At 35.3% G+C, this 26,368-nt stretch overlaps 1 protein-coding gene and 1 pseudogene across 2 annotated transcripts in view; one reads left to right on the top strand and one right to left on the bottom strand.

Annotated features, from left to right (window-relative positions):
• The window catches only part of NLK (nemo like kinase), a 165,541-nt gene that overhangs the window by 66,627 nt on the left and 72,546 nt on the right, over positions 1 to 26,368 (top strand). The gene's annotated exons all lie outside the window — the stretch shown is intronic.
• Positions 26,036 to 26,133, bottom strand: LOC124513712 (uncharacterized; annotated as a pseudogene).

The raw sequence follows: 26,368 nt of genomic DNA, 5'->3' as shown, positions 1-26,368 counted from the left end.
CTTTTTAGTGTGAGTTAAAATCTTTTTGCACTCAACTTTCTAAGATTATGCTTTACCCTTTTTTCTGAACTATAGAACTTTTCTCATGTTAAAAATTTTTTTGAAACTTGTTTTTATTCAGTCATATATTAAAAATAGTTCAACAAGGGCTTCTTCAGATAGTCACTGGGTATTTAAAATCGTAAAGATTTAATTAAGGGAATTTTTCATGTGTATTCACGGTTGAAGTAATAATGGATTTGGAAATATGCTTTGATTTTAAATTTTATCTGCTTATCAAATTAATATGTCAGTTGAACTTTTGAAGCCAAATTCTGAATAAATAATTTTGAAAACAGGCAAAAATGAACATCTTCTTAAACTTAGCAGGTTTGTAGGTTAAAGTTCCAAGGGGAATAGTTTTAAGATTAATAAGCTCTTAGAAGAATTTTCTGACCACTTTACCTGCTAATTTTTTGACTCATACATTTATCATTTTGTGTTGTATTTGCTATTTAAATTAGTGAAACGCTTCAGAATTCCCTTTCAACTGGAGATTCCCTGTTGACCCTTTGTTTAGTGATGAATGTTTCCTGCCTGGTGTTCACTTTATTACATTGTTCACCAAAACTGCTATAGTCTCTAAGTGCAAACAGGCATTTTGATATAGGGTCTTGGAATAGAGCTTTTCTACCTTCTCCTCATTTAGACCTTGGCACCTGATTATTTCTCTGGTTTGTTTCTCCTGGGGATTTGTGTGACCAGTAACAAATTGCTATATATAAACATTCATTTTTACTTTACCGTAGTGGAACTTTTCCAGTCAATGAAAGACAGGCGCTAAGTTTTAGTTACCTTTATTTGATGTTGTAAGTGATAGTTTTCAGATAGACTGTTTTGGCCAACAAACCTGACATTTCTCATCCTCATGACTTTGATGATTGGTTTCATCTTTCCTGAAGTGAAACTAAGAACAAGCAGAGCAAGGCTTTCAAGGAGAGATTCAGGATCCATGTGGAAGTAATTTGCATTTATTTGGTAGGAGGTGGTAGTAATAGTCTTGAAACCTTTTTATATGGAACCCTATAGGTTCAGGAAAGCCTTTCTTTTTTCCTGGGATGGTATTTTGGATTTAAGTGGCAAAAGAAAGAAGCTAAGAACAATCTGATGCTGTCCTAGTTCTAAATCTATTTTATGGTTTTCTTATGGCCACCTTCTCTGAACTCCCACTACTGGAACTGTTGCACCATTGAATCTCACTTTAGTTCTGCTTGATTTAAAACCATACGTTTTTCTGGTGGTTTTGTTAAGTGTTTCTGTCCTCAGTAGAATGCCAGGCAGCAGACCATTTTCCTCTATTCAGCCATATTTTGCATGACTGTCTCTGATTGCTACTTTGAATCTTCACTTTGGTTCAAGGTTTTCTGTCTTAGTCAAAGGGAAAGGAAATAGGCACCTCCTTTCACCCAATGCAGCCTTTCAAATTCATATCCCAAAGGAGGATTAAAAATCCTCCTACCCTGTAATATACACCTGAAATTCTAGCTGTGGTAAAACAGGTGGCTTCTCTAACCTGGCTAATGAGCTGTAGCTGAAGCAAATGCATCCTTCCTTACCTGAGATTTTATAGTTTGCAGTTTTAGAAATCTATATATTATACTAACCTACATACACATATATATGTGTGTGTGTATATATATTTTATATTTATATTTTTTAACCAGTAATATAAAATATATAAATTTGTCTATGATCCAAAGGCTGGTATGCTTCAGATCTAAACCTGGGATGGTGTTTTTAATCTCCTTCCTCTAGCTGGCTCTCTCTTCAAGTGTGAGAAAATATAGATTATCCTTCAAAGGGTTGCCAGTGTCATTTGCTGGTAAAAAACAGATTTGAGAAAAAGTGAGGTCTCAGTCATCAGATACATCCCTGCCGGGTGTTTGAGCAGCCAGATCCTGTTACCCCTTAAGTGAGGCATGAAGAAGACCTGATAATTTACCCATAGATGGACCATAGAAAAAAGCCCTTGTTATCTCTTACTAGCCACATTTGAGCCCCCTCCCCCAATCTTCCCAGGTGGGACTGGGGTAGACATAGTTAGCTAATCAATGATCACTTTGCTCATTTAGAGCCATTTTGCTCCCTGCATCATGCCAGCAGGCTTCAGTGCACAGAGCCAAGGCCGGGTACAGCCCTGTGTTAGAACACCAACGTATGAAAAAATTTACTGTTTGCAATGTTTGATGTTCCTATTGTGGGTGACTTACTTAATTTCCTTTATGGTTCTGTTTAAAATAACTAAAAATCAGAGGCAGAATAAATTACAATATATGCCATTGCATTTTTTCCAAATATGTTTTCCACAGTTTATCCTACATATGTGGTTATGGTAGGTTGAAGAACCTACCATAAAGTATATAGAATAATGATTTGTGCACCTCACTGTACCTATTTCATTGAAAACATACCTCAAGGGGTGCCTGGGTGGCTCAGTTGTTTAAGCGTTGGATTTCAGTTCAGGTCATGATCTCATGGCTTGTGAGTTCGAGCCCTGCATCGGACTCTGTGCTGACAGCTCAAAGCCTGGAGCCTCCTTTGGATTCTGTGTCTCCCTCTCTCTCTGTCCCTCCCCACCTCATGCTCTGTTTCTCTCTCAAAAGTAATTAAACATTAAAAAAAAAGAAAACATACCTCAGACAAGATTGATTCCTTAATTATTTTTTTACTTTTTAGAATGTTTTTGCATATTCAGAAAGTATCCTCAACTAAAATAATATGCTTTAGGGGCACCTGAGTGGCTCAGTCAGTTGAATGTCCCTAAAGCATGCTTAGTTGTGGGATTGAGGGTCGTGGGATTGAGCCCCATGTCAGGCTCTGTGCTGAGTGTGGAGCCTACTTAAGATTCTCTCTCTCTCTCTCTCTCTCTCTCTCTCTCTCTCTCTTTCAAATAAAAAAAAATTAGGGGTGCCTGGGTGGCTCAGTCGGTTAAGTATCTGATGTCAGCTCAGGTCATGATCTCACCATTCATGAGTTCGAGCCCGGCGTCAGGCTCTGTGCTAACAACTCAGAGCCTGGAGCCCGCTTCAGATTCTCTGTCTCCCTCTCTGTCTGCCCCTCCCCTGCTCATGCTCTGTCTCTCTTCTCCTTCAAAATAAATAAACATTTAAAAAAATGTTTTTTTTTTTCAACGTTTATTTATTTTTGGGACAGAGAGAGACAGAGCATGAACGGGGGAGGGGCAGAGAGAGAGGGAGACACAGAATCGGAAACAGGCTCCAGGCTCTGAGCCATCAGCCCAGAGCCCGACGCGGGGCTCGAACTCACGGACCGCGAGATCGTGACCTGGCTGAAGTCGGACGCTTAACCGACTGCGCCACCCAGACGCCCCTAAAAAAATGTTTTCAATAAAAATTTTAAAAAATATGTTTATGGGTGCATATATCTGTACCTTGTTTTGTCTTACATTTATACATTGGCTGATATTTGATAACAGACAGCATTTGCATTTGGTGTTTATGGCTTTATGTTTATGGGTGAAATAGTGTTTTCCTGTACATTATAATTTTAAAATAATTTCTAGTTCATATATAAGGAAAAAATATATACATAGTATTTATCCCAAAATTTCATTTGCAAAATTGGGATATATCTTACACAGTGTGCTGCATCTATGCCAGCAGATGTGTTCCAGATTACATAACAGGAAAGCAAAACCTAATAAATGTAACAGCTATATACCAAGAATACTTGAGTAGGAGACAATATCTCACCATCAGAATTTCAGTTCACATGAACCAACAATTAACTGCTCTCTAATAAAATAAGTTTTTGAAATAATGAAATATGCTTTATTTTAAATGCACAAATTTGAATACACACCATTTCTTCATAAACATTTTCAGCCCAAATTTTATATACAGCATCCTCAGATTATGGTGCAATAATATTAGAAATGAGTAGCAAAACATAGCATGTTTTCAACTAGATGAAAAAGGGAAAGACACACCTACACTACTTGAAAGACATTTAAAAACCCCATTATCAATTATTCAGGTCATAAGCCTGGCAAAGCTAAGCTTAAGAGTTTTATTCAACTCTATATGCCTATTTCAACAGGAAAAAAAAATATATGCATATATTATATAAATATATACAATAGACTAGTTAATCTCAAAAAGATCTAAGAAAACAGTAATAATGTAGATAAAATTAAGATGAGAACTACTGAGATGAATAATTTTTTTATAAAAACTTAGAAACTAGACTATAAAAATTTTAAACACTACACTAGATACTTTGAATAAGTCATTTGCAATAGGAAACCCAAGAAAATTTTCCCAGATCACTGGTGAATATTTTTCAACATATAATACCTATATCATATAAATAGTTATTAAATACTGAAGGATACTGGTTTATTTTGTAAGGCAGTTAGATATGGTGTTTGATAAGGCCAAACATAAAAATGAAGACTAATCTTACTGATGAACATAGATGAAAAAACTATAAATAAAATAATGAAATGGGACATAAAAGGTATTTAACATTTAAAAAAAATATGCACCATGACTGAGTGAAATTTAGTGTAGAAATTCAAGATTGCTTCTGTGTAAGGAAAACTATTAACATAATTCTTTTCATTATTAAGAGAAACAGTAAAATCAATTAAACCAATATTCATTGACCTAGGATAGAGAAAGTATTGTTCTAGGCATTGGAAAGTTTTAAAGATACATATAGTAGAGTCTTTGCTCCTAAGGATTTATAATGTAGTAAATTTCAAAAGAAATTTAGTGGACATCATGATGTCCCCACAATATTTTTAAATATTCTAAAAATAGTTTATAAAAATCAACACCCATTTCTGACAACTCTAAAAAGTATAAAGGGAAATCATTTTTCTATATATATTTGTAACTGAAAGTCAACATTAACCAAAGCTAAAAAGTAGAGGCATCTTCTATTACAAAAATAAATGAAGCAAATGCTGTCTGTTATCAAATATCAGCCAATGTATAAATGTAAGACAAAACAAGGTACAGATATATGCAAGAAGCAAATTAAATTCTAACAATGTAAATGATAGTTATATACCTAGAAAACTTAAAAGAATTCAACAGCATAACAGTTGAATCTAGGGAAGTTACAAATTTTAAATTAAAAGTATGTTACTATATTTTAATGATAGATTATATAACAGTGTGCGTGTATTTACAGTGGTACACATTAAATACTTAGATTAATGTATGTGTATGTGGAAAATAAAACTTCAGTGGCAAGCAAAAAAAGAAGTTTGAATAAATGGAAAGTTATACCATGGCTAATGGGAAAGCCAAATGTAGTAAAATCCCCTGTTCACTATGTTTGTTTGTTTACTTTAAGATAGACATATCTTTATTTTTTTAATTAATTATTTTTTAAACTTACACCGCAGTTAGCATATAGTGCAACAGTGATTTCAGGAGTAGATTCCTTAATGCTAACCCTTACCCATTTAGCCCATCCCCCCTCCCACAACCTGTCCAGCAACCCTCTTGTTTGTTCTCCATATTTAAGAGTCTCTTATGTTTTGTCCCCCTCCCTGCTTTTATATCATTTTTGCTTCCCTTTCCTTATGGTCATCTGTTTTGTATCTTAAATTCCTCATATGAGTGAAGTCATGTGATGTTTGTCTTTCTCTGACTAATTTCACTTAGCATAACACCCTCCAGTTCCATCCATTTAGTTGCAAATGGCAAGATTCCATTCTTTTTGATTGCCGAGTAATATTCCAGTGTGTGTGTGTGTGTGTGTGTGTGTGTGTGTGTGTGTGTGTGTATCACATCATCTTTATCCATTCATCCACAGATGGACATTTGGACTCTTTCTATACTTGGGCTATTGTCAGTAGAGCTACTGTAAGTAAACATTGGGGTGCATGTGCCCCTTTGAAACCACACCTGTACCCCTTGGATAAATACCTAGTAGTGCAATTGCTGGGTCGTAGGGTAGTTCTATTTTTAACTTTTTGAGGAACCTCCATAGTTTTCCAGAGTGGCTGCACCAGTTTGCATTCCCACTAGCAGTGCAGAAGAGATCTCTCTCCACATCCTTGTCAACATCTGATGTTGCCTGAGTTGTTAATGTTAGCCATTCTGACAGGTGTGAGGTGGTGTCTTATTGTGGTTTTGATTTGTATTTCCCTGATCATGAGTGATGTTGAGCATGTTTTCATGTGTCGATTGGCCATCTGGATGTCTTTGGAGAAGTGTCTATTCATGTCTTTTGCCTATTTCTTCACTGGATTATTTGTTTTTTGGATGTATATTAGTATATTTAATATTTAGCCAAGTAAGATACTGACATATTCTTTTTTAATCTTTTTATTCATTTTTTTAAGAGAGAGAGAGAGAGCATGATCAGGGGAGGGGCAGAGAGAGAGGGAGACATAGCATCCAAAGCAGGCTCCAGGCTCTGAGCTGTGAGCACAGAGCCTGACATGGGGCTTGAACCCACAAACTGCAAGATCATGATCTGAGCCAAAGTCTGCTGCTTCACTGACTGAGCCACCCAAGCGCCCCAAGATACTGACATATCTTAAAGCCTTGCCAGGAGGATCACCTGGGAGTTTGTTATAAATGCAGAATCTCAATTCCTCACCCCAGACGTAGTGACTCAATCTACAGTTTAAGATTTTAAGAATCCCAGGTGATTCTTATGTACATTAAAATTATAAATGCACTGTTTAAAGCAGTAGTTCTTGAATCTTGATAAAAGTCAGACTCAGCTGGGAGCTCTTAAAAATACAAAGTTTTAGGCCTTGACACAAGTTTAATGAAATAGAATTACTTTGGTTTTTGTGTTTCTTTTCCTAAAGCCCACCAGTTGATTCTAATATGCTAAATTTGATGGTAGCTGCTTGAAAGAATTTGATAAAACAGCAGTAAAGTATATATGAAAAAGTTGTAAGACCTATTAAGTGGTAATTATCACATAGTATTGGTTGAAAAATAAACAAGTAAACCACAGAACAAAGTAGCAGTTCCAAAAATTGTTTCATGGTTTATTGTTATAAGCCAATACCTCGTTGCATACATTATAGGAATTTCCAAACAAATTAAAGTTAAACAAAACACCGATATAAAAAGAAAAAGGGAGAAAGAAATGTCAATTTTTCTCTATTTCTTTGAAGAAGTGGTTAATATGCGATCTATGTGGATAAATGGAAAACTAAATATCAAGGGAAGAAACTAGACAACATAAAATCAGAATATTATAAACTGCTTATATTCTGAGGTGACAGTTTGTTTTAACAGCTGCAGTGAGGCATGGTTTATATACCATAAAATTCACCCATGATGAGTACAGTAGTCCCCCATTATCCACAGGGGGTGTGGTATGTTCCAAGACCCCAGTAGATGCCTGAAACTGTAGATAGTACCAAGCCTTATATATATTATTTTTTCCTGTACATACACACCTAGGATAAGGTTTATGTTTAAATTTTTTCAGCTTTTTAAAAGTTTTTATTTAAATTCCAGTTAACAAATAACGTAATATTAGTTTCAGGTATAGGGTTTCAGTTATAAATTAGGCATAGCAAGAGATTAACAACAACTAATAATAAAAGTAGAATAATTATACTGTAATAAAACTTTATGTAAATATGGTCTCTCCCTTTCTCTCAAAATATTGCACTGTATTTATCCTTCTTGTGATGATAAAATGCCTACGTGGTGACATGGAGCTAGGCAAACGACAAAGGTAGGCATTGTGATGTAGCTTTAGGCTACTATATTGACCTTTTGACATTGTGTCAGAAGAAGGGTCATCTGCTTCCAGACAGCAGCTGACTGCAGGTACGTGAAACTGTGGATAAAAGGGGACTACTATATATAATTCAGTGAGTTTTTAGTAAATTTCACTGTTGTGCATTCATCAGCACAACCCGATTTCAGGACATCTTTTCACCTCAAGAGAGATTTCACTGTTTACAGTCAATCCCGCATTCCTCTCCCAAACCTGAGCAGGCACTGCACTGCGGTGCTTTTAGTCTCTGTAAATTTGTCTTTTCCAAAATTTTTTGTAAATGGTGTCATACATTATGTGGTCTTTTGTATCTGGCATCTTTCCCTTAGCATAATGTTTTTGAGGTTTATCCATGCTTAATAAAGTAGTAGTTTGTTCCTTTTTATTCTGTTGCATAGGTGGACCACAGTTTGTTTCTCCACTCACTGGTTGGTGGATTTGGCCCCAGTTTTGGGGTATAATACTGCTATGAATATTGACATGTAAGTCTTTGTGTGAAGAAATGTTTTCATTTCCCTTGTGTAAACACATAAGAGGGGTGCCTGGGTGGCTCAGTCGGTTAAGCGTCTGACTCTTGATTTCAGCTCAAGTCATGATCTCACAGGTTTGTGGGTTTGAGCCCCACGTTGGGCTCTGAGCTGACTGTGCAGAGCCTGCTTGAGATTTTCTGTCTCCCTCTCTCTCTGCCCCTTACCCCCTCATGTTCTCTCTCTCTCTCTCAAAAATAAATTTTAAAAAATTTAAAAATGAATATGTAAGGATGGAGATGCTGAGTCATATGGTACATTTATTTTAACCTTTTAAGAAACAGCCAAACTGTTTTTCCAAAGTGCCTGTTCCATTTTACATTCCCGTCAGTGATATATGAAGATCCTAGTTTTCATTGGGATTGCATTGAATCTCTAGGTCACTATGGGAAGAATTGTGAGTTTTCTAGTTAATGTTATGAAATGTTCGTCTGTTTAAACCTTCTCTAATTTATCTCAGCATTGTTTTGTAGTTTGCAGTCTATACATCTTACAGTTCCATTGAATTTATTCTCCATATATTTTATTCTTTTTTGATTCTGTTGTGAATGAATTCTTAATTACATCTTCAGATTGTTCATTGCTGGTATATAGAAAAGCAGTGAGTTTTTGTGTAATGATCAGGTATCTTGCAACCCTGATAAACCTGATTATTAGTTCCAGTAGTATTTTGTGTATTCCTTAGAATTTTCTATATAGAGGATCATGTTATCTACAAATAAAATCAGTTTTATTTTTTCTTCAGTTTAGATACCTTTTTTTCTTTCTTTTTTTGGCATTTTTCCACTGACAGGACCTCCAGTAAAATTTAAATAGACATGACCACAGTAGACCTCTTTACCTTGTTTCTGATCTTAGGGGAAAACAGTCAGTCTTTTATTATGAAGTAAGATGTTTATTAGCTCTGTGGTTTTCATAGATGCCCTTTGGTTGAAGAAGTTTCCTTCTATTTCTGGTTGTTGAATGTGTTGTTATTGTTGTTTAAATTTTTTTAATGTTTATTTTTGAGAGGGACAGAGACAGACAGACTGTGAGTGGGGGAGGGGCAGAGAGAGAAAGGGAGACACAGAGTCTGAAGCAGGCTCCAGGCTCTGAGCTGTCTGCACAGAGCCTGATGCGGGGCTCGAACTCACGAACTGTGAGATCATGACCCTTAACTGACTGAGTCAGACCCTTAACTGACTGAGCTGAAGTTAGACCCTTAACTGACTGAGCCACCCAGGTGCCCCTGTTGCTGTTGTTTTTAAGTTTATTTATTTATTTTGAAAGAGGGAGAGCGTGAATGAGGGAGGGGCAGAGAGAGAAGGAGGAGAAGCCCAAGCGGGCTCTACACTGTCGGCCTGTCCTTGAGATGATGACCTGAGCCAAAATCAAGAGCTAAAATCAAGAGTCAGACACTGAGCCACCCAGGTGCCCCTGTTGAATGTTTTTGTCATAGGTTGGATTTGTTGTTGTTTTCATGTTGTTGGATTTGATTTCCTCCTCATTTGCTTATGGATTTTTCATCTATATTCATGAAAGATACTGAGTTTTAGTTTTCATCTTTTGTGATGTCATTGTCTGACTTTGGACTCAGAATGAATTGGGAAGTTGTCTCCTTTTAATTTCTGGAAAAATTTGTGAAATACTGGTACTGTTTCTTCTTTAAATGTTTGATGTAATTGACAAGTGATGCCATCTGGACCTAGGGTATTTATTGAGAGAATTTTTTGAATTACTAATTCACTTTTTGTTCTAGGTTTATTTAGATTTTCTATTCTTCTTGAGACTTTTTCAGTAATATATATTTCTTGTACTTTTTCTATGATATATAAATTTCCTGATTTGTTGGCACAAAGTTGTTCTTCACATTCCCTTATGATCCTTTTAATTTGTGTAGGGTCAGCAGTGATGTCCCCTTTTATATTCCTGATTTTGTCAGTTTGTATCTTTGTCCTTAAAATAGTTAAGCTAAAGGTTTATCAAGGTTTTTTTATCTTTTCAAAGAAGTAACTTTTTATTTCATTGATTTTATTGATTTGTTATTTTACTATTTCCATTCTGATTTTATTATTTCATTTTGCTTGCTTTGGGTTTAATTTGATATATATATGTATTAATTACTGACTGGAGTCTTTTATTTCCTATATAGCTGTTTAAAGGTGTAATTTTTCCCTCTAAGCACTGCTTTAACTGCATCCAGTAAATTCTTAGATATTATGTTTTAGTTTTCATTCAATTTGAAATATTTTCTAATTTCCCTTTGGTTTCTTTTTGACCCATGGATTATTTAGAAATGTTTTGTTTAATGTCCTAATATGTGAGGATTTCCAAAATGTATTTCTGTTATTTGTAATTTAATTCTGTTGTGGGCTGAGAAAACATACTTTGACTGATTTCAGTCCTTTCCATTTATCAAAACATGTTTTATGACATAGCATTTAGACTTTTCTAGAAAAGGTTCTAAAGGTGCTTGGAGAAAAATATGTATTCCGTCCTCATTAGGTACAGTGTTCTGTAAATGTCACTCAGGTCAAGTTAGTTAATGTTGTTATTTAAATCTTTTCTATCCTTGCTTAATTTGTGTTTAGTTCTGTTTTTGAGAGTGGAGTATTAAAACCCGCAAATACAATTGACTGGAGACAATTGTCCAATATAGAATTGTCTTTTTTTTCTTTTCTGTCAATTTTTGCTTTGTGAATTTTGGGGCCCTATTTTTAAATATGTATTTGCTAATAATTGTTGTGTCTTGCAGTATATTAACTTTGTCACCATTATTAAATATCCCTTATTGTCTACAGTAACATTTTTTATCTTAAAATCTATCCTGTCCTTGCAACGATGTGGATAAATCTGGAGGATATTTTGTTAAGTGAAATAAGTCAGTCAGAGAAAGATACCATGTTTCACTCATGTGTGGAACATGAGAAACTTAACAGAAGACCATGAGGAAAAGGAAGAGGAAAAAATAGTTTCAAACAGAGAGGGAGGCTATCCATAAGAGACTCTTAAATATAGAGAACAAACTGAGGGTGGATGGGGGGTGGGGGAGAGGGAAAAATGGGTGATTGGCATTGAGGAGGGCACTTGTGGGGATGAGCATTGGGTGTTGTATGTAAGTGATGCATCATGGGAATCTACCCCCAATACCAAGAGCACACTGTGTGTGTGTGTGTGTGTGTGTGTGTGTGTGTGTGTGTGTGTATAATATAAAGACAGGATTTATATATATGTAAATAAATCCTGTCTTTATATTAATATACCTAACTCTCTTATAATCACTATTTATATGGCATATAAGATGTGTTTTTTGTAGATAGCGTGTAGTTGAATTTAAAAAAATTTTTTAAATGTTTATTTTTTGAGAGAGAGACAGACAGAGCACAAGCAAGGGAGGGGCAGAGAGAGAGGGAGACACAGAATCCAAAGCAAGCTCCAGGCTCTGAGCTCTCAGCACAGAGCCTGATGTGGGGCTCAAACTCACAAACCGTGAGATGGTGACCTGAGACAAAGTCAGACACTTAACTGACTGAGCCATCCAGGCACCCCATAGTTGAATTTTTTAAAAATTAAAGTCAGACAATCTCTGCCCTTTGATTTGAAGTGTTTAGATCCATTCACATTTAGTGTAATTATTAATATAACTGAATTTACATTTGCCATTTTTCTGTTTGCTTTCTATATATCTCACGTTTTTTTAATTTTTACATTCTTTATTTCTTTTTGTTAAATTTGTGCTTCAAAATTGTGTTTCTTTTATGTTAAACTTTTTTAGTTGATTAATTCATCTGTTTATTTTTTTAATCCTCTTTTGGCTTTTTATTACTTTTTTTATTGATCTAAGGATTGTAGTATGCATCTTTACTTCTGAACAATCTATTTCAGATTAATACTATCTTGATTTTTCTTAAGTAAATTTTATTTATTTTGAGAGAGAACATGCACATGAGCAGGGGATGGGCAAAGGAAGAGGGGGAGAGATAGAAAATCCCAAGCAGTCACTGCACTGCTAGCACAGAGCTCCACGTGGGGCTTGAACCAACGGAGCCATCCAGGTGCCCCAGTACTATCTTAATTCTGATAAAATTCAGTAATTTCATTCTAATATAGCTCAATTTCCTTCCCCTTTTGTGTCATATATACATATACATATATATATGTAATAAGACATGATATATACATAAACTTCTACAAAATAATATAATGAAATATGTATAAATATATACTCTATATATGTTATAAACCCAACAATATATTCTTGCCTACAAAACACTTGTTTCAGACCTAAAAACACATGTAGACTGAAGATGAATGGATGGAGAATCCTCTGTCATGCAAATAGAAGTGAAAAGAAAGCTGGAGTAACAATACATAATATCAGACAAAATAAACTTTAAAACAGAGGCTGTAACAAGGGACAAAGAAGGACACTATGTCATCATAAATGGTATAGTCCAACAAAAATATCTAACAATTATAAATATATCTGCAGTCAACATGGAAGCACGCAGATATGTAAAGCAGTTAATAACAAACATAAAAGAAATAATCAATAGTAATACAATAATAGTAGGGGACTTTAACACCCACTTACACCAATGGATAGATCATTCAAGCAGAAAATCAACAAGGAAACAGTAGCTTTGAATGATACATTGGACCAGATGGACCTAACAGGTATTTTCACAACATTCATCCCAGAATACACATTCAAATACACAGGGATCATTCTCCAGAATGGATCATATATTAAGCCACAAACAAATCTCAACAAATTCAAAAAGACTGAAGTCCTGGGACACCTGGGTGGCTCAGTCGGTTGAGCATCTGACTTCGGCTCAGGTCATGATCTCATGGTCCATGAGTTCGAACCCGGCATTGGGCTCTGTGCTGACAACTTGGAACCTGGAGCCTGCTTCAGATTCTGTATCTCCCTCTCTGATCCTCCCCCGTTCATGTTCTGTCTCTCTCTGTCTCAAAAATAAATAAACATTAAAAAAAAATTTTTTTTTTAATAAAAGACTGAAGTCCTACCATGCATCTTTTCTGACCACACTATGAAGCTAGAAATCAATGGCAAGAAAAAACCTGGAAAGCACACAAATACACGGAGGTTAAATAACATGCTACTAAATAATGAATAAGTCAACCAAGAAATCAAAGATGAAATAAAAAAAAAAAATACAAATGAAAAGGAAAACACGGTAGTCCAAATACCTTCAAGATACAGCAGAAGCTATTCTAAGAGGTAAGTTTATAGCCATACAGGTCTACCTCAATAAGCAAGAAAAATCCCAAATAAACAACATAACATTGTATCTAAAGGAACTAGAAAAAGAACAATAGGCAAATTCCAAAACCTGGATTAAGGAAGATATATATATATATATATATATATATATATATACACACACACACACACACACACACACACACACACACACACACACAACAAGTCAATGAAACCAGGAGCTGGTTTTTTGAAAAGATCAACAAAATCTATAAACCTTTAGTCAGACTCATCCAAGAAAAAAGAGAGGGAGAGAGCAAGGACTCAAATAAAATCAGAAGTGAAGGAGGAAAGTTAACAACTGATACCACAGAAATACAAAAGTTTGTAAGAGAATATTTTGCAAAGTTATATGCCAACAAATCGGACATCCCAGAAGAAATGAATAAATTCCTATAAACATATAACCTCCCAAAACTGAATTAGGAAGAAATAGAAAGTTTGAACAGACTGATTACCAGCAATGAAATTGAATCAGTAATTTAAAAACTCCCAGCAAGCAGAAGCCCAAGGCCAAACAGCTTCAGAGGTGAATTCTACCAAATATCTGAACCTGTTCTTCTCAAATTATTCCAAAAAATGAAAGAGAGAGGAAAACTTCCTAGTTCATTCTATGAAGCCAGCATTACCCTGATACCAAAACCAGATAAAGACACTACAAAAAAGAGAATTACAGGCCAATATCTGTGATGAACATAGATGCAAAAATCCTTAACAAAATATTAACAAACCAAATCCAACAATACATTAAAAAAATCATTCACCACAATCAAGTGGGATTTATTCCTGGGATGCAAGGGTGGTTCAATATTTGCAATCAGTGTTATACATCACATCGATAAAAGGAGAGATAAAAAACATATTTTCATTTCAATAGATGGAGCAAAAGCATTTGACAAAGTACAGAATCCATTCATGATAAAAAAAAAAAATAACCCTCTCAACAAAGTAAGATTAGAGGGAACATACCTCAACATAATAGCCATATATAAAGAAAAAACCACTAACATCATAATGGTGAAAATCTAAGGGCATTTCCCCTAAGGTCAGGAATAAGGGATATCCACTCTCACCACTGTTATTTAAAATACTACTGAAAGTCATAGCTACAACAGTCAGACAAGAGGAGGAAACAAAAGGGCATCCAAATTGTAAGGAAAAAGTAAAACTTTCACTATTTGCAGACAACATGATATTACATATAGAAAATCCTAAAGACCCTACCACAAACTGATAAATGATAAACTGATAAATGAGTTCTGTAAGGTAGCAGTATACAAAATCAATGTATAGAAATCCGTGGCATTTTTATATACCAATAATGAAGCAACAGAAAGGGAAATTAAGAAAGCAGTCCCATTTACAGTTTTATCAAAGATAATTAAATATCTCAGAATAAACTTAACCAAGGAGGTGAAAGACCTGTATTCTGAAAACTATAAAATTTTGATGAAAGGTATTGGAGACAGCACAAACAAGTGGAAAGATAGTCCATACTCATGAATTGGAAGAACAAATATTGTTAAAATGTCTATACTACCCAAAAGAGTCTGCAGATACATTGCAATCCCTATCAAAATACCAGCAACATTTTTCACAGAACTAGAGCAAACAATCCTAAAATGTGTATGGAACCACAGAAAACCCCGAATAGCCAAAACAATCTTGAAAAAGAAAAACAAAGTTGGAGGTATCGCAATTCCAACTTTCAAGTTATACTACAAAGCTGTAGTAATCAAAACAGTATGGTACTGGCATCAAAACAGGCACACAGATCAGTGGAATAGAATAGAAAGCCCAGAAATAACTCCATGTTTATGATCAAGTAATTTTTGGCAAAGGAGGAAAGAATATGCAATGAGGAAAAGACAGTCTTTTCAACAAATGGTGTTGAGAGAACTGGACAACTACATGCAAAAGAATGAAATTGGACCCCTGAGTTATGCCATACCCAAAAATAAATTCTAAATGGATTAAAGACCTAAATATGAGACCTATAATAGAGCATAGGCAGTAATTTCTCTGACATTGGATGTATCAACTTTTTTTCTAGATATGTCTCCTGAGGGAAGCAAAACAAAAGCAAAGATAAACTATTGGGACTGTATCAAAATAAAAAGCGTCTGCACAGCAAAGGAAACAGTCAACAAAACTAAAAGACAACCTACTGAATGGGAGAAGATATTGGCAAATGACATCTCTGGTAAAGGATTAGTATCCAAAATATAAAACGAACTTACACAGCTCAACACCCAAAAAACAAATAATCCAGTTAAAAATGGGAAGAAGACATGAACAGGCATTTCTCCAATGAAGACATGCAGATGGCCAACAGAGACATGAAGAGATGCTCAACATCACTCATCATCAGGGAAATGCAAATCAAAGCTACAATGAGATAATCAGCTCATACCTGTTAGAATGGCCAAAACCAAAACCACAAGAACAACAGGTATTGGAGAGGATGTGTAGAGAAAGGAACTCTCTTGCACTGTTGGTGGGAATGCAAACTTGTGCAGCCACTGTGGAAAACAGTACGGAGGTTCCTCAAAATTTAAAAATGGAACTGCCCTGTGATCTAGTAATCACACTGCTGAGCATTTACCCCCAAAATACAAAAACACAAATTCAAAATGATACATGCATTCTATGTTTACAGCAGCATTATTTACAATAGCCAAATTATGAAAGCAGCCCAAGTGTGTGTGTGTGTGTGAGAGAGAGAGAGAGAGTAATTTGCCATTTGCAACAAGAGGGGTGGATCTAGGAAGTATAATGCTAAGGAAGTAAGTCAGTTGGAGAAACAAACACCATATAATTTCACTCATATGTGGAATTTAAGAAAACAAACAAGCAAAGTCGGGGGTCAGGGGGAAGGAGAGAGAGAAACAAACCAAGAAACAGACTCTTTGACTGTAGAGAACAAACTGTTGGTTACCAGAGGGGAGGTGGGGGTGGGGTGGAGATGGGTGAAATAGGTGATAAGGATTCTTTCTATAGTGAGCACTAAGTAATGTGTAGAGTTTGAATCACTATATTGTGCACCTGAAACTAATATAACACTGTATGTTAACTATACCGGAATTAACATAAAAACTTAATACAAAAATAAAATTAAAATATTCTTCTATTTACCTACGTATTTGCCATTTCTAGCTTTTCATTTCTTCTTGTGGATTTGAGTTACCATCTGAGATTATTACCTGTAAGGCACATCTGCTGGCAACACATTCTGTTCCATCATTACTTATTTTGGAATGTTTTCATTTTGCCTTTATTTTTGAAGGACAAGGTCTTTTTTCATTGGATATAGAATTTTTGCCTGCCCACCACCACCACTGCAAACATGGCATTCCACTGCCTTCTGACCTCAGTGATATCTGATGAAAAGTCAGTCAGCAATTGTATTGTTTTTCCTCATTATTTTCAAGAGTTTCTTGAACTTGAAATATCTTTGATTCTGACATCTCTAGGTGCAGAACTCTTGTGTTTATCCTGTATGGGATGTTTGAGCTTTTTGGATCTATAGATTTTTATCAGATTTGGAAACTTTTAAACCATTATTTCTTCAAATATTTTTTTCTGCCCTTTTCTCTCTGTTCTTCTGGAACTGCCATTAGGTATATGTTGGTGTACTCTGTGTTACTGCGTAGGTCTCTGAGGCTGTCTTCATTCTTTTTCAAACTTTTTCTTCTCTGTTCTTGTTAATTTCTGTTGACCTATCTTTTAAGTTTACTGATTCTTTCTTATGCTATTTCATATCCACTATTGGGCCAATCTACTGAATTTTTCATTTCTAATATTGTACTTTTCAACTCTTGAATTTGATTTGGATCTTATGTTTTTTTAATTTGTTTTTATATTGAGCTGTCCTATTTGTTGAGTCATTGTCACCATATTTTTTAAAATTCTTTAAACATGATTTCCTTTAATCCTTTGAATATATTTATAGTAGTTGCTTTTGAAGTGTTACTGAAAGCAATATCTGGGCTCACTCAGAAAGTATTTCTATTGACTGCTTTTTCCCCTGAGTATGGGTCACATTTTACTGTTTGTTTACATATCTTGTAATTTTTTTTGTTAAAAACTGGACATATTTGATAATATAACAACTCTGGATCTGATTCTTCCCCAGTCCCCCTTCCACCTGAGGGTTGTCATTATTGACATATTGCTATTATTGTGTATGTTTGCTTATATTTAAGTAATTTGGCTGGACTTAAGGTGCACAATCTTCCTCCCCCATGGGGTGCAGCCACTTAAATCTGCTTAGGTTTTTTTTTTAATTTTTAGCCTGGCCCTCTTGGGGTGCCCTTTGTGTCTTTGTAGTTCAGTGGTCAGCCGGTGATGAGTTAAAGGTTGTGCTCAAACATCTTGAGCCAGTAAGGCTTCTTTCCATTGCGAGTGTGTTAGGGAGCTCATCTAGTTTCCAAATATGCTCCAGCTTTTATTTTCTGTTGAGCCTCTCCGTTCTTCCCTTTACCTGTGGAAAGCCTCTCAGTCGGCCATGGGTATGTGCAGAGCAGAGGCCTTCTCAGGTCACCTCTGAGTACATAAGCAGCCTTCAGTTCTCCAGGGACGTGTGGAGAGTTTACCTAGCCCACTGTGACTATCATTTCCAGAATCCCCTTGTTAAATTTCTGGATTTATGTTAGTCTATCTCATTTCCCAGCTGGGATAACAACCTAGACTTGCAGAGCCGTAGGCTTTCTCTTTTCTTTTCCAGTTGAGTTTAATACTCCACTTCAGATCACATCAGCAACTTCACGCAGTGAAGCTGCTGGTTTTCATGGCCAACAGCCTGGACTGTGCTTGGGTGGGGGGTGGGGGTGAGTAAGGAGCAGCCCAAGCAATAACACCACTTGACTTTCATTGTTCTTACCCAAAGTTCCACAGTTTTTCATAAATAAACACTTTTGAATTGGTTGTTTGACTTTGGTTATTTTCTGGAGTCCTGAAATGGTTGTTTTTGACATTTTTGTCCAGTTTTATAGTTGTTTTGAGGGGAAAGGATTTGCTGACCTCTTCAGTTTGCCACAGCTGGAAATCTTGCCTCCTGCTTTGTATTTACAATATTTTTGGTTTTGTTTATTTTTAAAGGGCTCACTAATTAAAAACCTGAAGCACATCTATGTATTGTAGCTGCTTCAGCATTTTGCTTAACAATGGAAGAAGTTAGGAGATTGTGACTAGATTAGGGGTGGGACTTAGTTCTGCTATAATACTGCTGATGGCACTCTCCTGTGGAATGTTTCTTAATAGCATATTCTTGTGTAATGATGAAGAAAACGTTTATTTTTTAAAGTAAGTTCCTTTGGAATTCTACCAAAACCTATGAAAGATGTTACATATACTCCTCTCTACAGAATAAATCAGTGCTATAAGAAAATATATGACAAAATTCATTGGGCTTGTATAGATGTGTATCCTTATGAAGATAATTGTCCTCTTTTTTTTTTTTTTTTTTTAATTTTGAGAGAGACATCACAAGCAGGGAAAGGGCAGAGAGAGAGAAAGAGAATCCCAAGCAGCCTCCCCACTGTCGGTGCAGAGCCCAACATGAGGCTCGAGCTCACGAACCATGAGATCATGACCAGAGCCGAAGTCAAGAATTGGACACTTAACCAACTGAGCCACCCAGGCGCCCCAGAATTGTCCCCTTTAAAAATTACTCATTGTACAAATTTCAACCTAAAGTACCTTTTCATGTTAAATTTTTAACTGAGAAGCTTATCTTTACCTTTTCGGTTACATAATAACACAAATACAGAAGTGTGTACAAAATATACAACTTTTTTTATTTATCACAAAGTATACACCTCTATAGCCATGAGTCATGTGAGAAATATAAGACATTGCTAACACCCAGAAGTCTCCTCTGTACCCTCCCCATCATTGTCTCCTCCCCCAAGATAACCACTGTCCTGGTTTTCATAGTAACGGCTTCCTTTTTTAATAGTTTCTGTCTCCTAAGTATACATCCCTAAACATTCGAGTTCAAATTTGCTTTTATTTTTAATATTATGGAAATGAAATCTTACATTATTATTTGTGACTGGGTTTTTTTGTTCAAAATTATGTGTATAAAGTTTGTCTGTGTTGTTGTATGTAGCAGTAATTCATTTTAGTTACTGTAGAGTTTTCTTATGAATACACAACAGTTTGTTACTCTATCCTACTGTTCATGGATATATGGATTGTTTCCAGTTTTAAGGGTACTAAAAATGTTGCCGTGAACACACTTGTATGTTTAGTGATAGGTGTGCACATTCCTTTGGGGTATATACCTTGGAGTCAGATTGCTGGGTCACAGTGTATTCATGTCTTCATTTTAGTATATAAAGCCCATCTGCTTCCCATAGCGATTGTACCAATTTAAATTCCTACTAGCAGTCTGTAAGAATTGCCATTGCACCACATATCACCAAAGATTTGGTATCATCTTTTTATTACTGGCCATTTTGGTAGTTTTATAGTACTTGCTCGCTGTGGTTTTAATTTTCATTTCCAAAATGACTAATAAGGCTAATATCCTTTTCATATGTTTATTGCCTATTTGGATTATTCTATTTTGTAAAATGCCCTTTCAAGCCCTTTTTAAAAATTGATTTGTAGGAGTTCTGCACGTATCTGGATAAATGCTTTGTTCCTTATATATGTGTTCAAGCATCTTCTGTATGACTTGCATTTTTACTCTTAATGTACAGATAATGAAAAGTTCTTGATTTTAAAGTAGTCAAAAAAATGAATTTTTCTTCTGCATTATGATTTGTGCTTTTTGTGTCCTATTGAAGAAATCTTTCCCTCCCCCAGTATCTTGAAGATCTTCTATATGTTATCTTCTAAAAGCTGTATGATATTGCTTTTCACATTTGTATCTGCATTCCACCTGGAATTTATTTTTGTGTATCTAGTGAAGTAGAGATGAAGATTCATTCTGTTTTTCCACGTGATATCTCCTTATTCTAGTACCATACATTGAAAAGAATGTTGTATCTGTCAGGGTCCAGTCAGGAGAAAGAAACCACACCAGTTGTTTAAACAGTTTAAAGTGGGGAGAGATGCTAATTAGCTATAAAGTTGTTTGTAAATTTGTAGGTAATTAAAAAGATAAGAGAACACTAAGGTATCATGGAAGTAACAGCCACCTCTAGCTATGGCTAGAGGAATATCATGGAAGAGGTCAGAATTATTAGGACTTGGAACCCCATGCAGCAGAAATTCAGACATCTAAAGCAGAGGATACTAACTCACTAGTGCTGGTATCTGGGGGTAGAAGAGGCAGTGAGGCTGGTTCTGCAAGTGAGGAAACTATAAACTGGGTTCAGCCACAAAGTTATAGAAAGACACTGCCACTGCTGGGAGTGAAGAAGTGTTGCTAGGTTGACACAGAAACAAGAGACAGACAGGAAGCCCATAGGAAGGGGTAAGTCCCCTTTTCTTCCTCCAGCCTTGTAGTCTCCTACAAAGCCCCCTTTTGGCAGAGCCTAACATGGAGCTAGTTGGCAAAACCAAAATATGGTTTGCAGTCATAGCCCTGGTATTACATATTTGTGTTTAGACGGATGGGTTTGAAGCTGAAGAATCTGTTTATGGGTCATATTTCTGTTTCATTGGTCCATTGCACCAAAATTACACTATCTATGCTGTTGTAGCTTTATGATAACTTTTCATATGTGGTAGAGCAATTTTTCCCACCTTATTCTTCAGGACTGTCTTAGCAGTCTGTGGCATATGTGCATTTCCATAAAGACTTAGAACTAATTTGTCTAGTTCCACAAAAGAAAACCTTTTGGGGCTTTGATTGGAATTTCAGTGCATCTATAAATCAGGTTGGGGAGAATTGAAATTTTTATAATATTGAGTTTTCTAGTCCATGAATATGGTATGTCTCTCCATTATTTATGTCTTTAATTTCAATGTTTTTTTAGTCTTTTTACGTAGAAGTCTTGCTTACTTAGCTTTTGTTAGCTTTAACCAAAGATAATGGATATTTTTTATATTGTAAAGAGTATTTAAACGTTTTTTAAAATTTCAGTGCTTTTACTTAGAAATTTTTTCAAACATATATTTTCTTTATTTTTGAATGGTTTAACTCCATTTTACCAACCACTAGATTCAGTAATTATCAACATTTGCTTCATTTATTTCAACAATGCTTTTTAATGAAATATTTTAAAACAAATCTTAAATCTCATGTCACTTCACCTATATATACTTAAGTATACATTCCTAGAAAAATAGGAACATTTTATTTATAACCATAATTCCAAACCTTATGTTCCTTTTTATTTCAAAAATTACATTTTATTGGTATATTGGTTGGTATGTTCAGTTTGCTTTTAACTAACAGCATATTGGGACTTACATTTTATGTTAAGAAATTATTAAAATATTAGCTTAGCCACTAAAATATTAAAAATAATTAAAACTGACATTTCTTCCAATGACGTGAACTTTGTGTTTCTAAATTCATTATAATTTTTTGACATCAACAAAACCATACTGTTAAAAACCGACTGTGTGAATGAAACCATTCTTTTCTTTCATTTGGTGTCTTCTACATTTATAAACCTAATGAGCAACAAAATTGCCATTCTTTAACTTAAAAAAATTCTTTATTAAAAAATTCTTTATATTCCTCAGTATTCCTATTACTGAACACATATCTTTTAAGAAGTCATCAGTGGGATTAAAAGCAAGCACATTTTTGTGTGACATAGGTTGCGTTTGGGTTATCTTTTATAACTTCTTTTTGTCATAACTATTAAAATGTAAAAAGAAGATGCAGTTGTGGATTTTTTCCCTTTGTGGTGGCTTTGAACAGAAACCTTTTTTTCATTGCAGGTGGTTCTCTTTCCCATACAATATTCATGGGTCTGTTTCTAGGAGAGGACTGTGGCTAGTGGGCCATGAAAACTTCCTAGACTTGGCAGGCTAGGCTGTGTCATGTTCACCCTCTAACATGAGAAAATCCCTATTGAAAAGACAGTGTGGCAACTTTCTTGCAGGCAAGTCATACTCCTCACAAAGATATTTGACAGCAACTGAGAGGTCTCTGTGTCTTTGCCAGCGTCTGCAGTAAGGATGGAGCTAATTATAATTAATTCATGGTCTGAAGAACAATAAAATGTTCTCAAGTCAATAATAATTAGTATAAAAGGATTTTCCACCTATATTTTAACTTAACCAATGATTATTGGTGGGGAATTGGGGTCCTCAAAGTTAGATCTTTTTCACTGGTAACAAGTATTTGAAAATAAATATGACAGCCTAATATTGAATGATGTGCCTGTTCCTTATTTCTCCTCCCTTATCAGCACCCCTGGGGATCTCCCTATCGGTCAGAATGGTCCAGGGATATCTTACCTGCTGGGGCCATTGCTATATATACTTGTTTAAACACAGAGTTAGGGGACGTTTCCGTTCATATTTAACACTTTCAGTTAAATGTAGGTATTTTGCTTCTTCTGATTAATAGTGGTATGTTAGGGTATGAGAAAAAGAACGAACCATTTCACTGCTTTGGTTTAGCTATTGTATAAGGCCTTTTTACCTTGTAATATCAGATTCACAAATTTGGGATCACTTTAGGAGGATCTTGAAAAAAAGGAAAAGGATTTCTTCTAGAGCGCCAACTCAGCAAATACCAAATTTGAATAAACATAAAAGAAAAACCAATAACCAAACATCAGAAAACTCCAGCCAATGGAACAAATTACCTAAAATATGAGAATCTTTCTTCATGTGTTTTTAGGTGGAGACAGGGAAGCCTAGAAAGTTTATTCCTCTAAATAGTGTGCAATTCTGTAAGTTATGTCAAAGTACACACAAACTGTAGCCTGTTAAAATTTTGGTTAGAAAGACCAAAGAGATGTAAAAATAAATTCCTTATTCCCTAACTCACAGTGTCGTTGAACATATAAGGACTAAGGTACAAATAAGATACATTATTTAGAGGTATTTGTTGTCAGAAATTTTACCTCATAGTTTGCTATTGTTTTCTCAAGCAGACTTAATCTAAATACGAGTAAAAATAACTTTTAAGGAAATGAATTTCAAAGTGAATGCAAAGGCAATAATCTAAATATTTAGAGTCTGGTTAGGTTCTGTTATTGAGATACGTTCTTTATTGGTACAGTTGACGTAGTAATTGTAGTGTGCATAGCAAAAATAGAAGATTGCTGATTACAAGTTTATGTGAATAGAATTAGAAGAGCCTGATTTTCTCAATCTTAGTGAAACATTTTCATTATAAATTATTTATTTGCTTTGAATAGTTAAAAACCTGTATCAGAGAAAAAAAAAACAAACCTGTATCAGAAACATGAACTTTAAAACTGCTAGCCCATGTGGGGAAAAAATTCTTCACATAAAATAAATGAGGAGCATATAATTTCTTGAAGATTCTTGCTTAGTGTAGTGATAGTGATTTAAAGATGTTGTAATGTAAGGTTCTAGTGTCTCAAAATGTGTCCCCAATAAGTTTCACTCTTGTTTCATTCCAGCCCTTCTACTTTTCCATAATTTAAGCATATTTGAGGCAGTGGTCAGAGTTTTCTGGGATTAAGAGAGCTCTAGAACAAAACAACCACACCAGATCCAAAAAGCTTCCTATTTAGGTTTTGTACTCTTTTGGCTAACTATATTTCTCTGAAGAATGGCATGTGGATTCTTCTGGCTGTTTAAAAAAGTTGAACTTGTATTCCAAATGTAGGAGAAGGACTGATATATATACTCTGGACAGATATAAGAAAGAATTATTTTTTCACAACCCTTAAAACTGTATCTTTAATACACTGTTTGCAGAATCACATGTTGATTTAAAACATAGGAAAGAAATACCTGTTTTAGTGTAACGTGACTGCTCATGAAGATAATCAGGTGAAATGACAGATGCACTGTTTTATTTAGGGCATCCAGTATTCAGTAGAGAAAATAACTGACCAGTAAGTGAATTGTAGATCAAAGGATGCCTCCTTTTTTTCTGAACTGAGGAAAGTTGCCCTAAATGTTAGTTCATTATCTCTACAGCTGGGGCTTCATTAACAAGTACAGTTGGAATAACCAGGGTATTGCAGCAGCAGAGAAACTAAGCACAGCAAGCCTTTCAGTAACAAAGAAAATAAAAGAATTCCTGTGTAACAGGCTTCCACACTTATCTGTGTTCTGTGGTACTGTTTGTGCTGAACTAAAGCATCTGCTACCTCAAGTTAAGAGAGAACAAACTCAACATGGCGTGAAATTACTGCACAGCCATTCACATTCATTAGAGTTATATTGTTACCAGCCACAAGCATGACTGGCTTTTGCATGAATAATAAAATAAAACGCTGCTTTGTGAATTTTGCCTTAAAACATTGCAAGGCACAGTACTAACCTTGAGCCAAGAGTGGGTTTATCTTAGAGCAGCTTTCCTTACCACAGTAGAGTCAGGACCAATAAGAAGGCCAGCGTTGGAAAGAAGTATTGCTGTCTGAGGCCTCTCTGGAAAGGGCAATGTATTAAATGAGTTCCCTCGTTCTTTAAAACTAATAATTGTTGGGTAGGCTAGCTATTTAGAAAGACGCTAAAATTATTAAGGTACCATTTGGCAACCACTGTAGTATTAGTTGATTCAGGCACAAGTTGCCAATGGATACTAAATGGGTCAAAGTTTGATGAGGAGTAGAACAGTGACACAATTAGAAAGGGAAAACATAGTCATTTTGCAGTGTAGCAACCTGACAGACACCTCATCCCAGTGATCAAAGATCACCAGAAATGGGGGAAATTGACATCATGTGCCTCCTAGTGTGATGCACTGAGAAGACATCACTTCTGAGTTATTCCTGTTAAAAATACATAACCTGAATCTCATCATGAGAAAACACTACCAAACCCAAATTGAAGAGCAGTGAGCAAAAAAAACGGGCCTGTCCTCTTCAAAAATGGCAGTGTCATGAAAGACAAAGGAATGCTAAGTAACTATTCTACATTAAAGAAGTCTCAAAAGACATTGACAACTAAATGCAATGTGTGGTCCAAAATTTTCCTTCCTTGCTATATCATTGACATTTTTATCTTCTAGTATCTAGTTCTAGAAGTGGTGTAGGGGGCGCCTAAGCTTCTGACTCTTGATTTCGGCTCAGGTCATGATCCTATGGTTCGCAAGATCGAGGCCTGCGTTGGGCTCTGCGCTGGCAGCATGGAGCCTGCTTGGGATTCTCTTCTCTCTGCCCCCCTTCTGCTTACACGCTCGCTCTCGCGCGCGTGCTCTCTCTCTCAAAATAAATAAACGTTGAAAAAACAAAGAACTTAAAACTTAAAAATAGAAGAAGTGGTGTGTTAAAAGGAAAAAAATTATTTTTAACAGTCTGAATATATATAATATTATATTCAGTTTCCTTTCTATTTTACTTACCAGGTTTATGTGGATTTTTAGGAATGTTATGGACTGGGTTTTTGGTTTTGTTTTTTTTTTTTTTTTTTTAATATGGGACATATGCCTAATTTTCATGTCATCCTTGCACAGGGGCCATGCTAATCTCTTACATTCCAATTTTAGTCTATGTGCTGCTGAAGCAAGCATTGGGTTGGTATTTTTTAAGCAATAGTCAAGAATGTTACGTCTCTTAGTTGAATTACAGTTGAAGCTACTGAAGACTTAAAAATTATAACTCTTCATTATTTTACCAAATGTTCAGTCATTGGGAGAAAGTAGAGTCCTCATGCTGTTTAACAATACTAGAATGCGCGATTTAAGAGTTTCCATGAGCACGTAGGAAAAGAAGTAGTGATCACTAAGATTAATTTATAAAGT

Source organism: Lynx rufus, unplaced genomic scaffold (assembly GCF_022079265.1).
Source record: "Lynx rufus isolate CCGP_SWC_20201006 ecotype Redwood Valley unplaced genomic scaffold, mLynRuf1.p SCAF_18, whole genome shotgun sequence".
NCBI lineage: Eukaryota > Metazoa > Chordata > Mammalia > Carnivora > Felidae > Lynx > Lynx rufus.
This window is presented reverse-complemented; position numbering and strand designations above follow the sequence as displayed.